The sequence below is a fragment of the Phascolarctos cinereus genome, unplaced genomic scaffold (assembly GCF_003287225.1).
Source record: "Phascolarctos cinereus isolate Bilbo 61053 unplaced genomic scaffold, phaCin_HiC Scaffold_9;HRSCAF=440, whole genome shotgun sequence".
Taxonomy (NCBI): domain Eukaryota; kingdom Metazoa; phylum Chordata; class Mammalia; order Diprotodontia; family Phascolarctidae; genus Phascolarctos; species Phascolarctos cinereus.
In genome coordinates this window covers 156,072,291-156,087,745 of record NW_027556402.1, presented here as the reverse complement: position 1 = coordinate 156,087,745, position 15,455 = coordinate 156,072,291, and the positions used below count along the sequence as shown (strand labels likewise).

Sequence of the window (15,455 nt, the reverse complement as noted above, 5' to 3'; positions counted from 1 at the left end):
CACATTGAACACATTAAACCTTTAGGCTGATTAAATCTTACAACTGTTGACAACCATGCTAAGGTATTTGGTTGGTACTGTTACGCCCTGGGTGACCTTGGGCAAGTCATTTCACTTTTGTGGTCCCATTTCCTCATCAGAAAAAAAAAACCCTCAAGGGGGTCAGTCAGTCAACTAAGCTAGGGAAATACAAAGATAGACAAAAGACAGTCGCTGATCTCTGGGGATGGCCTAGATGACCCTTACGACCATTCCAGCTCTAAATCTATAATCCTATAATCTTAAATGCCCAAATATTTTCATGCTATAAAGCTGTACTTTTCACAGCACGTGTATTTTGGGATACATCCAGTTGCATTTGTTTCAGTAAAAGCCCCTAGTCAGAAGTTCTTAACCTGGGACCCAAGAACTTTTTTAAAAAAGTGTTGTGTATTTCAATATAATTGGTTTCCTTTGTAATCCTATACATTTATTTTATGTATTTAAAAAGATGATTCTGAGAAGAGGTCTAAAGGCTTCAGCAGGCTGCCAAAGGGCTCCGTGACCCAGTAAAGCTTAAGAAGCCCTACTCTATGAATGAGTGAATCTTACTCTCATTGGATTTGGCTTAAGAAGGGAATAACATACACACTCAATTGGGTATGGAAATTTATCTTACCCTTTAGGAAAATAGAGGGGGAAGGAGATATGAGAGGGGGGATGACAGAAGGGAGGGCAGATTGAAGGAGCAAACACTTTTGAGGAAGGACAGGGTCAAAGGAGAGAATAAAAGGGGGAGTGGGATAGGATGGAGGGAAATATAGTTAAGTTTTTCACAACATGACTATTATGGAAGTGTTTTGCATGACTACATATGTAAAACCTGTATCAAGTTGCTTGCCTTCTCAGTGAGGGTGGGTGGGGAGGGAGGGAGGAAGAGAATTTGGAACCCAAAGTTTTAAAAACAAATGTTAAAAATTGTTTTTACATGTAACTGAGAAATAAGATATACAGGCAATGGGGTATAGAAATCTATCCTGCCCTACAGGAAAATAGAAAGGGAAGGGGATAAGAGAAGGGGGGGGGGTGACATAAGGGAGGGCAGACTGGAGGAAGGGGATTCAGAATGCATGCCGTCTTGGAGTGGGGGGAGGGGAGAGATGGGTAAAAATTTGGAACTCAAAATCTTGTGGAAGTGAATGTTGAAAACTAAAAATTAATTAATTAAAAAAAAAAAGCCCTACTCTAGTGGGCAGTAACACAGATAGGGCAGCCATCCTATTAAAATGCAAAAAGATGTGAGTATTCAAAGCTTGCTTAGAGCACACAAATGAATTATCCTGGTTCTGTTTCCATGTTTCTATCTATTTGGTTTTCCAAAATATCTTTTATTTGTATATGTCTTATCTTTCTCATTAATCTTTAAGGTTCTGTTGGGCAGGAATTTCTTTTTGGCTCTCTCTTCTGTCCTGAAGCTTGACCCTGCTCCTGGGAGCCTTTCAATAAATGTAGACTGGTGAACTGGTCTGCGGCCATTGTAGGCCCCTGACTCTATCTGAAAGTTGTACCTTCCTTTATTTTAAAATGGTGCCACCTGTACCAGCAGTCCACTGGCAGCTTTGAGCTTTTGCTGTAATATGTGTAAGGTGAAGTTATCACAAAAAGGCAAAATGTTAACATTCAGACTAACTTTATGTAACAGAGGCCAGCTCACCCCATGCTGATGAGAAGTGAGTTATATTTGTCAAATCTTTTTTTCATAATTGTGTTCTTGGAGTTTTGGAGGCATTGTTAGTTAAATGCCTAACAACAGAGAAGGTACTCCTGTCCTTCCAGTCACGTCCACTCCCAATCTTGGATCCCATCTTTGATTCTTCACTCATCCTCACTCCCCAAATGTAATCAGTTGCCAAGCCTAGTTGATTCTACTTCACAAACATCTCTATTTGGCACCTTCTCTCTCCTCAGCTAAGTGGCACAGTAGATAAAGTGCTGGGCCTGGAGTTAGGAATGCAGGACTTCAAATCCCGCCTCAGACACTTACCAGCTACGTGACCCTGGAGCAAATGACTTAGCCTCCATCTGCCTCAGTTTTCTCATCTGTAAAAACTGGGATAATAATAGTACCTATTTCCTAGGGTTGTTGTGAGGAGAAAATTAGTTAATATTTGTGAAGAGCTTAGCACAATTCTTGGCACAAAGTAGGCTAAGTAATGCTTGTTCCCATCCCCCTCCTCTCTAAACTAGTACAAGCTCTCATCGCCTCTCACTTGTTCTTCTGCAATGATTTCTGAATGGGTCTCCCTTCTTTCAGACTAATCTCCCTTCCGCAGGATCTTCAAATGGATATTCTTAAAGCATAGCTCTGAACCTGTCACAACTTTGGCATTTAAGGCCTTCCATAATATGGCTTCCACCTACCTTTCTTTAGTTATTTCCTATTATTCCCTCCCGTTATAGTACAATTCATCTCCCACCTTGTGCTTCTGCATGAGACGTTCCCCTGTTTGTGATATATCCCTCTCTCTCCTTCCATCCTTTGCTTGTAATCCCTTTAAGACACACCTCAGGTGCCACCCCAAATAGGAGGACTTCATGGATGCCCTTCGGTAACAATCTCCCCCTTTGAAATCACATTGTATTATTTTATGTCTACTTTGTGTTTAAAGTCATGTATGCAAGTAAATGAGTCCGTCAATACACATTTGGTAAGCACAGACTGTGTGCCAGGCTCTGGGCTAAGTAGAGAAAGGAAGGCAATAGATAGTCCCTGACCTTGAGGAGGGCAAACCTAATGAAAAAAAGACAATATACCACCAACCAAATAGAAAAAAAGCCATATACAGGATAAATATGAAATAATCAACAGAGAGAAGACACTAGATTTAAGTAAGGGAGATTGGCAAGGGCTTCCTGTAGAAGGTGACACCATCTTGTATCTTCATAATAGAGTGTATGCTCCATGAAGCCAGGATCTATTTCTATTTTTGCCTTGGCACCTTAGCCCCTAGTATTGTATCTTGCAATATTAGGCACCTCATAAACATTAGCTGAATTGAACAGTGAGAAGAAAAGGATATTAAAAATGGGGAAAGGGAGAAGTAGAACAGAGGGGTCGGGGGGAACTCTGAAAGCAGGCGGAAGAATTTCAACTGCTAGTGATATTGACAAGACTGGACTGTTAACTGCAGGAATCACTTTCCTCTAAGTACAAGGTGCAGCGCTGTGCAGCAAAAGCCTGCAGCCAATCTGAAAATGCGATTGAAATTAAAATGTGTTTATGTTCCTTTATCTTCATGTGCAAATGTCATCACATTATGTGGGCAGGCAACACTGCAGCTATTACCGTGGCACAACAAGGAAAAAAGGAACCAAACAAAGATGTTGATTAAACTTCACCAAGACTATGGGCACAGATGTGCATCCATGCAATCACTTGACATCAGCATTCAGTTTTCTAGTTTAAACTTGGCAACAGCAGAACTGCCATGTGTCTCAAATTATCATGGAAATTTTTTCCCTTAGGAAATTAAGCAAGATTAAATAATTTTAAGTCACCCAAAATTTGCAGAAACAACTTGAAACAAACATGTGGTTATGTTCATTAGGTTTTTTTGTTTATTAGATCAGTTGGGGGTTTTCTTTGGTGTTCCAAATGGGGGAAGGAAGGAAAAATGGAGACCTTCCAGGAAAAGCTTAGGAAAATCTTATCACCCTAGGGTTTGGAACCTCTACTCTTTTAGGTGTAACACAGCTACACAGCCTGGGCACAAAACAGAATGCAGTCATCTGCAAAAACCTCTGAAGCTTCTCAAGTCTCCAATATCATTCATTCATCCCTGTTGTATAAAACAGCTGGAGAATTAGCATGTGTGCAGAACAGCTGGATATTCCTGCCCAGAGTGAGAAATCATTAGCAACTCAGGGAAAAGGCTAATGTAGTTTCACTAACTTGGGCTAAAGTTCGAAGAGTATTATTTTAAGACCAGGTCTACACTAAAATAGTTAACTCATTCATCATCTGAAAAAAATGAAGATAGCATGTATAATACCTACTTTATAAGTGTTTTTTTTTTCAGTCCCAAATGTGAAAAGGTATGTAATGTGCTTCAAAAGTCCTATATAAAGGGGCAGCTAGGTGGCCCTGGAGTCAGGAGGACCTGAGTTCAAATTTGACCTTAGACACATAATACTCATTAGCTGTGTGACTCTGGGCAAGTCACTTTGCCTCACCAAAAAAAAAAAGTCATCTAAGACAGGGAACTGATGAATTCTGAGTGCAGATTGAAGCATACTTCAAAAAAAATTTTTTCTTGGGTTTTCTTTTGCAACAGCAAATATGGAAATGTTTTGCATGACTTCCGTGTATAACCAATATAATACTATACTGCTTGTCTCCTCAATGGATGAGGAAGGGAGGCAAAAAAGAGAATTCAAAAAAATTTTAAAAAGAACGTTAAAAATTTTTAAATGTAATTGAGAAATATTTAATGAAATGAAAATGTATTTTTGAAAAGTCCTACATAAATGAGCTAATATTTGTAAAGTATTTAGCACAGTGCCTGGGACACAGTAGATACTACAATATAAATAGATACTTATTCCTCCCCTGAAAATATCCGTTATTATTCTTCATAGATGCCTGATATTCACTTTTCAATCCTGTTATCTCCACAACCAAAGAAGGGATTAAAATTCTAAAAGTTATACCAGAATGTCCTTAGACAGTCTACAAAGCAGGATTTTAAAAAAGTGTATATTGAATCAAATCAAGTCAACAATTATTTATTCAGTATCTACTATAAGCCAGGCACTAGCACTAAGGGGGGGGGGGAACCAGTCTCCACCCACAAGGGTTTTACATTCTAAGGGCAACAACAAATAATAAACAACAACAGGCAAACACATTTGTACAGTGGAGTTATGGAAGATAATTTCAGAGGCAAGGTGCTAGCATTAACAAGGCCTGGAAAAAGTTTTTCCTTGCTTAGGAGAGTCTAGCAGTTTACTAGGGAGCCTTTAGAGAGGAGGGATTTATAAGAGCAGGAAAAAATCAGCACATAAAAACCAAGACAATCTTTAGCCACATATCAAAGGCACTTTTTCCTGTCCTGCTTCCAACAGAGGCCTTTTATGCAGCTCTACTCGACTGAGTCCTATTTCCTCACTCTTTCCCTTCCCTTCAAGTTCTAAGGATGCAGCACTTGTCACTTCCTGGATATTGGTAGGTAGTAAAGAGACAAGTCACAACTACAAAATAAAGATGGCAACATCACCTCACAATCCCAGAAAAGGTGAACGTGATGGGATCAAGATTGTCAGAATTTTAAACAAGTTTTGACTGGTTTTGCTGATCCCCCCCCCCCCTTTATTCCTCTTCCTTTTAAAAAAAAAAAAGCCCCAAACAAACTTTGAAAAAAAGAATGATTCTCGAAGAGAGGAAAGAGTGAGACATATAGGGGAAAATTTAGGCCATGTAAAAACAAAAGACCATCAACAAAATTTTGTTTAGTACAGGTTAGACCCTAAATAAGAGGAAGGTTACCTCTTCCTTTAATAAAGAAGAAAGACATGAAGGATAAAGATAAAGAGAAACTTTGAAAAAGTAAGCAGGATTGGATGCATTTTCCTTCTTTAAAAAAAAATTCTTTCCATTTTTTAAATTAGATCTGCTATTTCCTTGATATAGATTACAGGATATTCATGGATATAGGATAACTCCCTCTACCATTATAGCCTGCTTTGCAACTCAGTCTTGAGAGAGAAAGGTTGGGTGATCTGCCCAAGGTTTAACAGTCAGCATGAAACAGAAGTGAGATTTCAACCCAGGCCCTTTCTGACTTTGAGACAAGCTCTCCATACGCTACACTATGATGCCTTTTGCTGCATTTTCCTCATATCACTTGAATAGTTAAATTATTAGAAATAGAGAATATTCTTAATGAGTTCAAAACAATGAGTTTTCTTAGTGGAAAGATCAAAGATTTGAGGGGAGGACACAGGAAGAGGAAGGAAGGGGACAGTGTGAAGGACAGGAAATAAGCAACCTTGACTTCAGCCATCTCCTGGACAAAGAGAAAAGGCACTGTATTTCCCAGCTGTTCTTTTACTCTATGCGTACATTGTTCAAAAAGAATTTCCCTCACAGATGTCAAGGTTAAGCCTCCAAGGATTTCACTTTAATATTCCCAAGTGTTGAGAGAAAAGAGTAGGGCATATGCTACGTCACCAGCCTCTTACCTCAAAGGGAAAGAAGTCATGCCCCACATTGAGCTGAATGTTTTTCTCACTATATCCTTAATTTGCAGCAGTTCTCACGGCATAAGCATTGATAATTCATAAGCTCCTTGGTCAAGTTAAAAGCTTTGGCAACTTAAGCAATGGATAAAGAAAGAAGTGTAAAGATTTCTCAGTAAAAGACTAAAAGGCCACAGTGCCCTAAATCAAATGAAATGGTAGTTGGATATGAAGGTTTGAATAGCAGACTAAAAAACAAGCTTCTTCAGAGCATTAAAGCACTACAAAACCAACTGCATAATGAAATTTAAATCTTCAGATAAGAGGGATAACCAAGGATCAACATGAATTAGAAATCACCCACCTATTCAGTATCTCAGAATATCAGCTGGCCAAATCTATGATGTCATAGATGGCCAAATAAGACAACACTGAAAAACAGGTTACAGAGAGAGAAACAGAGAGAGAATGAATAAAAGATTAGTAAGAATGTATTACTAAATGTTGTATTAAAATATGTGAAAAATCCTTTTTCATTTTGTGTCAATTTTCAGGGGGGGTGTGTGACTAGACAATAGGGTTAAGTGACTTCCCCAGGGTCACACAACTAGTAAGCATTAAGTGTCTAAGCCTGGATTTGAACTCAGGTCCTACTGACTCCAGGGCTGGTGCTCTATCCACTGCACCACTTAGCTGCTCCCTATTTTGTGTCAGTTTTTTAAAGTACTAATTGTCAAAGTTTCTAGAAGCACATATATACACATAGTATTTATTATGATAAACATAAAAAACAAAGTATAATAATGTAGGAAATGCTTCCCTACTCTGAAATGATCTCACCTCCTATTGTACTGAGATGACAAAAACTAGCCGGTGTAAACTTTTACATTTTCCCTCATTTCCCTTCAAAAATGTCTACCTGGAGACTCCTTACCACTTCAAAATATCTCCGCATTTTCACCCATCCTTTCTTCCATTTGTCATGTATTGGAGGAAGAAAAGTCCCATCTCCTTTTTTCAAGGCTAATCTGCTTTCTTGGCCTTATTCCCACCCACCCTTTCTGAGATCTTGCTACATCAGTTATTTCAATGGATTCAGAAAGGAGGACTGGGGAGAGAAAGAATGAATTATGTTTAGCATACTCTGTTTAAGAAGGCAGGGAAGTCCTTATTCCCTGTTAGAATGATTTTCTTTTTATAATAATTAAAAATAAAATTTTCATGCTTCATTCATTCAACATTTAAGAAAAAATATTTTTTAAGCAAGAACTATGTGGGGATTACAGTACTTGTCTTGGCATTTGTATTGGAATCTCCAGTGCTTAGCACAGTGCTTGGTATACATTAAGTGATTAAAAAATGCTTATTCATTCATTTTATTACCTATCCACCAGGGTAGGTTTTTTGGCTTTAGTGACGATACTTCTTTATAACCTTTAAAGCATTATATAAGTCTAAGTAGTTATTATTCTTATTATTATTACCAGGAAGGCAGCCTGGTATAGTGTGGAGAGAAAACAACATATTCAGAAGATGAGGAGGAGTCTGACACATACTAGCCATATAACCTTGGCTAAGTGAAACTTCTTGGAGTCCAGTTTTCCTCATCTATAAAATGATAATGATAATGTGTCCTCTTAAGAGTGTTTGTGAGGAAAGCCCTTAAAAATTGGAAAGCTCAATATTGATGGAGACAGGATGGGGACTGGATTCATGATTTCATTAGCATAGGGAATGACTAGGTAAATAAACTCCTAACAATGCAGGGCATCACTTTCTCAACAACAAATAGTCTTCCAGAGTTGCTTAGAGAAGTTTAAGGTTAAGCGACTTGCCCAGGGTCACAGAGACAGTATATATCTGAGGCAGGGCTTGTACTTAGGTGTGAAAGCACATGAAAAGCCTCATTTTTAGTCAAAGTAAAGTCAACAAGCATCTATTAAGTGCCTTACTATGTGCCAGGCACTCTGCTAATCCGTAGGAATGAGGAGAGAAGCAAAAAAGTCGCTGTCCTCAAAGGGCTCACGATCTAATGGGTGAAACAACATGCAAAAAACTACATAGAGACAAGACGAAGGCATGATAAATGTGAAGTTATTTGAGAGGGAAGGCATCAGCATCAGGGAGATCCAAAAAGGCTTCTTGTGGAAGATGGGACTGAAGGGAGCCAAGGAAGCCAGAAGGCAGAGGTGAGGAGGCAGAGCATTCTAGGCATGGAAAATGAACATGGTGTAGGAGATGGAGTCTTGTGTGAAAGGAACAGTAAGGAGGCCAAGCTCACTGGATCACAGGGTGCCAGGAGGGGAGTGAGCTGTAAGTAGACTGGAAAGTTAGCAAATGGCCAGTTTAAAGGCTTTAAAAACCAGAGGATTTTATACTTGATGCTGGAGATGATGGGGAGTAAGTGAAGTTTAATGAATGGGGAGGTTGGAGGAGGTGTGGGTAATGTGGTCAGATTTGAGATTTAGGAAGATCAATTTGATAGCTTAGTGGAGAATGGAGCAGAGCAAGAAGAGACTTCAGGTATTACAATAGTTTAATCATGAGGCAATGAGGGTCTGGGCAGTGGCAGTGTCAGAGGATAGAAGAGAGCATATACACAAGATGGTTCAAAGGTACAATAGATAAGATTTGGCAACAGATTGTATATGGGGTGGGGAGGGGGGGAAGAAAGCATGGATTTGAAAATGGCCACTAAATTGCATGCCTGAGTGACTGGGAGGATGTCTGGTGCTCTTAACTGATAGGGGGAAGTTAGCAAGGTGCAGAGTGTTGGGGGTTAATTTTGGACATATTGAGTTTAAGATCTATGGGATATCCAGTCTGAGATATTCAACAGGCCACTGGAATTCTAAGACTAGAGGTCAAGAGAGAGGTTAAGGCTGGATGAAGACTGGAGAATCATCTACATAGAGATAACTGAATCTATGGGAGTTGATGAGATCACCAAGCAAAGGAGTGTAGGGGGAGAAGAAAAGAGAGCCCAGGACAGAGGCCTGGGGAACACCTATGCAGGAGATGTGAGTTGGATACAGATCCAGCAAAGACCGAGAAAGAACAGCTAGACAAGCAGTGTCATAAAAAGATGGAGAGAAGAACGGATCAAGGAGAAAGGTGATCAAAAAGTGTCAAAGGCTGCAAAGAGCTGGGGGAGAAAGAGCAGGATTGAGGAAAGGCTATTAGATTTGGCAATCAAGGGATCACTGGTCCAAGGCAATTCCAAAGGACTCATGATGAAAAATGCTATCCACCTCCAGAGAGAGAACTGATGAGCTCTAAGTGCAGACTGAAGCATAGTTTTTTCCCTTTATTTTTCTTGCCTTTTTTTTGGGGGGGGGCACAACATGGATAATACAGAAAAATGTCTTTCGCGATTTCACACATGTAGCTGATATCATATTGTTTGCATTCTCAGTGGCTGGGGAAGGGACTGGACAGAGGAGAGAGAATTCAGGAACTCAGCATTTAAAAAAAAACAAATGTTAATAATAAATAAATAACACATATTTTAAAAGAGATCATTGGTAAGCAGCTTCAGTTAAGTAATGAAGTTGGAAGCCATCCTGCTTGGGAATGGATGGATGGATCAAGTGAAAGTTTGGGGGTTTGTTTTGTTTTGCAAATGAGGGAGACATTAAACATCAAAGAATCAGTCAGTAGACAGGGAATAAGTGAAGAATAGTGAGACAGTGGAGCTGATAGAGAGAGCAGCCTGTTAGAGAAGATGGGATAGAATGGAATCAAGGGTTAACCAGTGGGGAAATCCCTCATGTGGAGGAGTTTTCCTTGCAAGGACAAGGACCATCCCTTCATGTGAGACAGGGGTTAAGATAGTGGTGGAAGACATCTGAGGATGAGGAGGAAGAGAGAAGAGGCAAATGTCTTCAATTTTTTCAGTAAAACGTGAGGCAACTAAAAATATTAAGAAATAAATATTACCTCCAAAAGTCTTCCAAATCTTTCCCTTTAGGAAAATGTGCTGAATGTCAAGATCAAAAACTAAGACTCCTGGAAAATGGATTGAGGGTGGTAATCAAATTAAAGAGACATACTCTAGTAAAGATCAGAACTGCCCTATTCTCTAAGGCCTTAGATGTAATGGAGAAAACATTGGTACTATTTTCTATGCTAATCCTAAAGTTGTGAAATCCATACATACATTCTGAGACGACTCAGAAGCATTCCGTTGTTTCTGTGGCTCTTCAGAGGGAGCAGGAAGCAGTGGTTAGGAAGTCAGAGAGTATAAATAGCACCACTGGGAGCATAACAAAGTCTCCCTTGTGCTATAGCATTCTCGAGCCAAAAGCAATACTTGGCCTTAAAACAGAAACACATCTGTGAAGGCCCACAGAACAGAAAGAACAGTTGTCCTGCCCTCTCTAATTACCCCACAGGCAGGGGTGTGCTACTGCTCTGGCCCTGGGGTAGCTACTCAAGGGGCAGGCTGTCGAAAGAGGCAACAGGGCTAAGGTAAGGGCCCTGGTTGACACTGCATCCGACGAACTTCACTGCATTCACACAAAGAGTAAGCAGAAAAAACCAATTAACGTTGAAAAGCAGTTGTTATTTTCCACCTGGCAGTGGAAGCCATAGGAACTAAGGAAGGCACGGTGTGAGATTCTGGATGTAACAATGCCTGCAGCATAGCTCAAATTTCCTCACAGAATCTTCAAAGTAGCACGCATTCATTGATTAAATAAAAATATCCTGAAAACTGACTATGTATAAGGCCCTGTCTATGCAAAGCACTGTGGGGAATACCAAGATTAGTAAAATATGGTCCCTGCCCTCAACAGCCTAGAAAATATTACACGATTGGCAATTGCTTTCTGACAAATTATGGGTCCAGGGAAAAGAAACTTGTATTGCTCAGTCTTCCAGGCCATTCTTTGCTCCTTCTTTCTGGGGAGTGAAAAAGAAATGCCTTCTTCTCTGATGTGACGGAAGAACCGTCGTAAGTGCTAGCACCCTTACAGTATCAAACAGTAAGTGCTTGACTAAGCCAGATGTCTAACTTATTAAAACGGAAATTTCACAAATTCCTTTTCCTGACCTGCTGATTTCTCCTTTTCCTTCTCTTCCACCACCTCCTCCTACTGTATACTTGTTTCTACATCTTCTGTGCTTATAATTTTTTAAAGTGTTATTGATTGTTTGTATTTACATCAGTCTTATTTCTAAATATACGTTCTTGCTCACCCCTCCAATTCCACCCCACCCCCAACAATGAGTCTTCTCTTGTAACAAAGGAGAGTTTCTTTACATACAATTTATTTCATATGTTTTAGACCTGGATGGGCCCATTTAGGCCAATGCTCTACTTTACACATGAGGATTCCCAAAGAGGAAAAGTGGTCTGTCCAAGATCACAGAGGTAGGTAGTAGCAAAGGGGGGGGATCTGAAACTAGGTCTTCTGACTGCAAATTCTTTCCACTATCCCATATTGTTTTTCCATCCCCCAGCCTAGTATGTCCTCAAAAACGGCACTTGTCATATCAATTTCATAGGCTGACTTAGCTTTTGCTCATGGAGATGACAGCTCCATAAAACCAAGAGAAGTGTTAGGAAACCTGTGGTAAGTTTAATTGTGGAGGAAGGAGGTTACTCAGATTTTACAAGGGCTTTTTTCTTTGACCCTATAATCCTTCAAGGAAGTGTCACTAAAGGTTACACACACACACACACACACACACACACACACACACACACACACACACACACACACACACACGAGAGAGAGAGTTACTGTTTCTGCAGGAAGATTAATAAAGCAACAAAGAAACCCAGGCCAAGACAGTGACCAGAACTGTCTCAGGTGGTCATCACTGTATGGTCAGGGAATCCGTGGGTACCTTGTAAGATGCTGGGAAAGCTGGTTAAAAATAGCTTTTAAAACTTCTTGATAATTATTGGTGAAGTCTGAACCATTTCAGCTGCCTAGCCAGTAAAAAGTAAAATGTTTTACTCAATGAGGGCTTTCCTGCTGTTATACTGTGTGAACAGTTGTAACAAAATTTTAGTGCCATTTTTGACGTTGATGCTTCTTTTTTTCTCTTTAAAAAGGTATGTTTATAGTAAATGCCATTAAAATGAATTTACTTGCAGCTGGCCTTTCTGTCAAATTCTTCCAAGTCTCCACCACCTAGGAAGTTAGATGTGTTTCAGATCCTAAGCTCTTCAACAATATCTATTTTATTCTTTCAAACATCTTCATCTCAAATCAATTGATGTTTTTTTTCTATCTTCTTTGTTCTTCTTCATCTCCTTCTCCTCCTTTTCCTTCCCTTTCTTCCTCCTCCTTCTCTTTTCCAAAACACACATACAAATTTTACACTAAAATCACTAAAAGACATTCTTTTATTTTTTTATTAGCTCCCTTCCCCACTTCAATATCTTTTCATTTGGCTCGCTGAAATGAAACTTTCAGGAAATTTACGTGACCAAAACATTGATGAAATGCCATTAATGACAACCAAAAAAAGTACTTTATCTCATGCTATGAGATGCCCAAATAAGTTAATCAAAAGGATAATTTCCAGGATGTCAGCAAAACTAGTTGGAAAGAATGGGACTTATCATTTTCCAAACAAAGTATTACATAAAAAGAGTTCACATTCATATAGTGTTTTATGGTTACCAAGTGTTTTACATACATTATCTCATCTCAACAAACTCATTTGTGGAAATGGCTTCATTCAAATGGCTTCTGGGTGTTTTATGTGAAAACACTTAACAATTAAATGGAACAGGACTGATATAAGCTCAACTTATCTACTAAATGTGCTGCATTATTCAACACATTTCTCTACAGTAGTCTGGAGACTATTTTTGCTTTAGCCAATGTTCACTAAATGATATGCAAATATAAAATAATCCACTATCAGTAAAGGGAAGGAGAAAGTTATATATGATTGTTCATAGCACCATTCACCAAAATTAGAATCAGATAAAAGAGTCTGAAGGGGGAAAAAGTGTCTCCAACAATGTAAAATTTGGAAACCAAAACATATAACGTAATTAGAAAATACAGGGCAAGAATTAATTCCATTCATTCCCTAGGGTCAATCATGTAACCTGATTTTACTATTCAGCTGCCCACTCCCACACCAACTCACACACACACACACCCCATTCCCCAGAAAGTACTACATTTTGTTGTTGTTATTGATGATGGTAGCCATTCATATAATGCTTTAAAGTTTGCAAATTGTTTTATATAGATTACATCATGTGAGCCTGTCTTGCAGATGAATGAATTTAAGTGACCTGCCCAAGGTCACACAGATAGTAAATGTCAGAGGTGAGGGCTTCTAACTTGGGTCTTTCTAACTCTAAGTCCAACATTCTACACTATTCTATAAGATCATTATATAATATGCATTTTTATATGGGCTATAAAAGTAGGCATTACAAATATTAGAGATCATGAAATACTGTAAGTGGTATCTATTTCATAGGTCAGGGGTGATGATGAGGATACATTTTTAAAAGAAGATTTAAAAACTAATACATTTGAAATGCTTAATTCTCATAAAGGTAATCTAGCATAATATATGAAGAGCCAACTTCCTATTCAGCCTAAGTTGGCTGTGAGACCGCTGGGCAAGTCACTCATCCTTTTGCTGCCCCAGGTAACTTTTTATTATTGCAAATTCCAAAGGAAATGCTCACCTGCATTGATAACAGGACCTTTCCTCACATGGAGTTCCCTATCCCAATGAAATCACAGGTCCTGCCTACCCAAAAAAAAGTCCTTAATACAACTTCAAAGTATTAAAAGAAAGGATGCGATTCAACTTGAGGATGGTACAGCTATATTTAAAGGTTCTTTGTAGAGGCAATGACTGAAAAAAAAATGTGGCAAATTTCACCAATATCTATGCTTGAGGATGTAGGAAGCATTTTCAAACTTTATGTAAATTTGTAATTATAATCAACTAGATTGTAAAATTGCAGAGGATAAGGAGTATATCTTATTCATCTTTATATCCTCCACAGCATTAAGCAGAATGTATTAAATGATATAAGTACTCAATCAATATTTGTTGAGCCAATCAAAAAATTTAAAGTGGAGATTTCTTATTTTTCTTTGCTTATAATATGAACAATAAAGATCCATAGTATATTTCATACACAAAGATGATGTTAGTGATCTATTATTAGTAGGGTATGTGCTTGAATAATTTTTCCAGTAGCAGTAATCTGCCAGGTGAAATATATCAAAGAGAATCTTGAACACATTAACACACTTTGGAATGGGTTTCTTAGAAGGGAGGTAAATTGAGTAGTAGCAGGAGAATAGTTTTGAAAACTTTCTAACATACAGAAAGTGAGACATCATGAACTCATCATCCGTTTTCAATTCTTATCTCCAGAATCCAACTTCACTTTAAATTGCATTATTCTGTTCTTAATTACCATTAATTTCTTCTCTACCTCACTGTTTCTCAACTGGTTGCAATTAAAACAGTTATGTGAAAAGTTATAGAAAAACCCAGTTCTCCCACAGAAACCACAACAGATATCCTAAAATAGGCCCAGAAAGACCAATGATGAATACAAAAAAACACTCAGAAAGCAAATTTCTCTGTCTAGTCCGGAACTCCGTAAAGAAGATTAGAGAGGGGCAGAGACTTAGCAGAGGCGTTCAAGGGAGGGAAGCCAATGCTCCTGCAGGTAAATATGGCAGATCCAAAGGAGATTAGTGCCATGGAAATGAGCCCAAGCTCCATTATCCCATCCAGAAGCCAACAAAGGCAGGAGAAAGAAGGGGATCTAGTGCAGCCCCCCACAAGTGGATCTGAAGTCACCCAGCCCCAACTCCAATGATTGGAGGCCTAGAGCCAGATCTTAGCCCTGGCTTGTCGTACAGAAGCAAGGACTGGTGGGAGAATAATAAAAAGAATGATGTAGAGGGAAGGGCCAAACATTAGTGTCACTCCATTCATATCAGCAGCACAATGACTGACAAAATATACATAAAGTTAACATGAAAGGGTAACAAAACTCTGGCCAATTGCAATGAACAAAGCACTATAAGTACCATATCCCAAAAGCTAAAGGGCACATCTCGGTTTTGCTAATAAGTGATACTGTTTTGGTTTTCTTGGGGAATATACCATGGTAAAGGAGTTGACATTCTAATGGGGGAAGCAACATGAAAACTGCATACAAACAAAATACACTGGAAAAAGGGAAGATCATTTCAGAGGATAGGAACTAGCATTATAAGATGATT

General features: G+C 38.9%; 1 protein-coding gene across 13 annotated transcripts in view; it reads right to left on the bottom strand.

The window, feature by feature from the left end:
- APBB2 (amyloid beta precursor protein binding family B member 2) overlaps positions 1-15,455 on the bottom strand; it is a 411,236-nt gene that overhangs the window by 134,324 nt on the left and 261,457 nt on the right. The window lies entirely within an intron of this gene.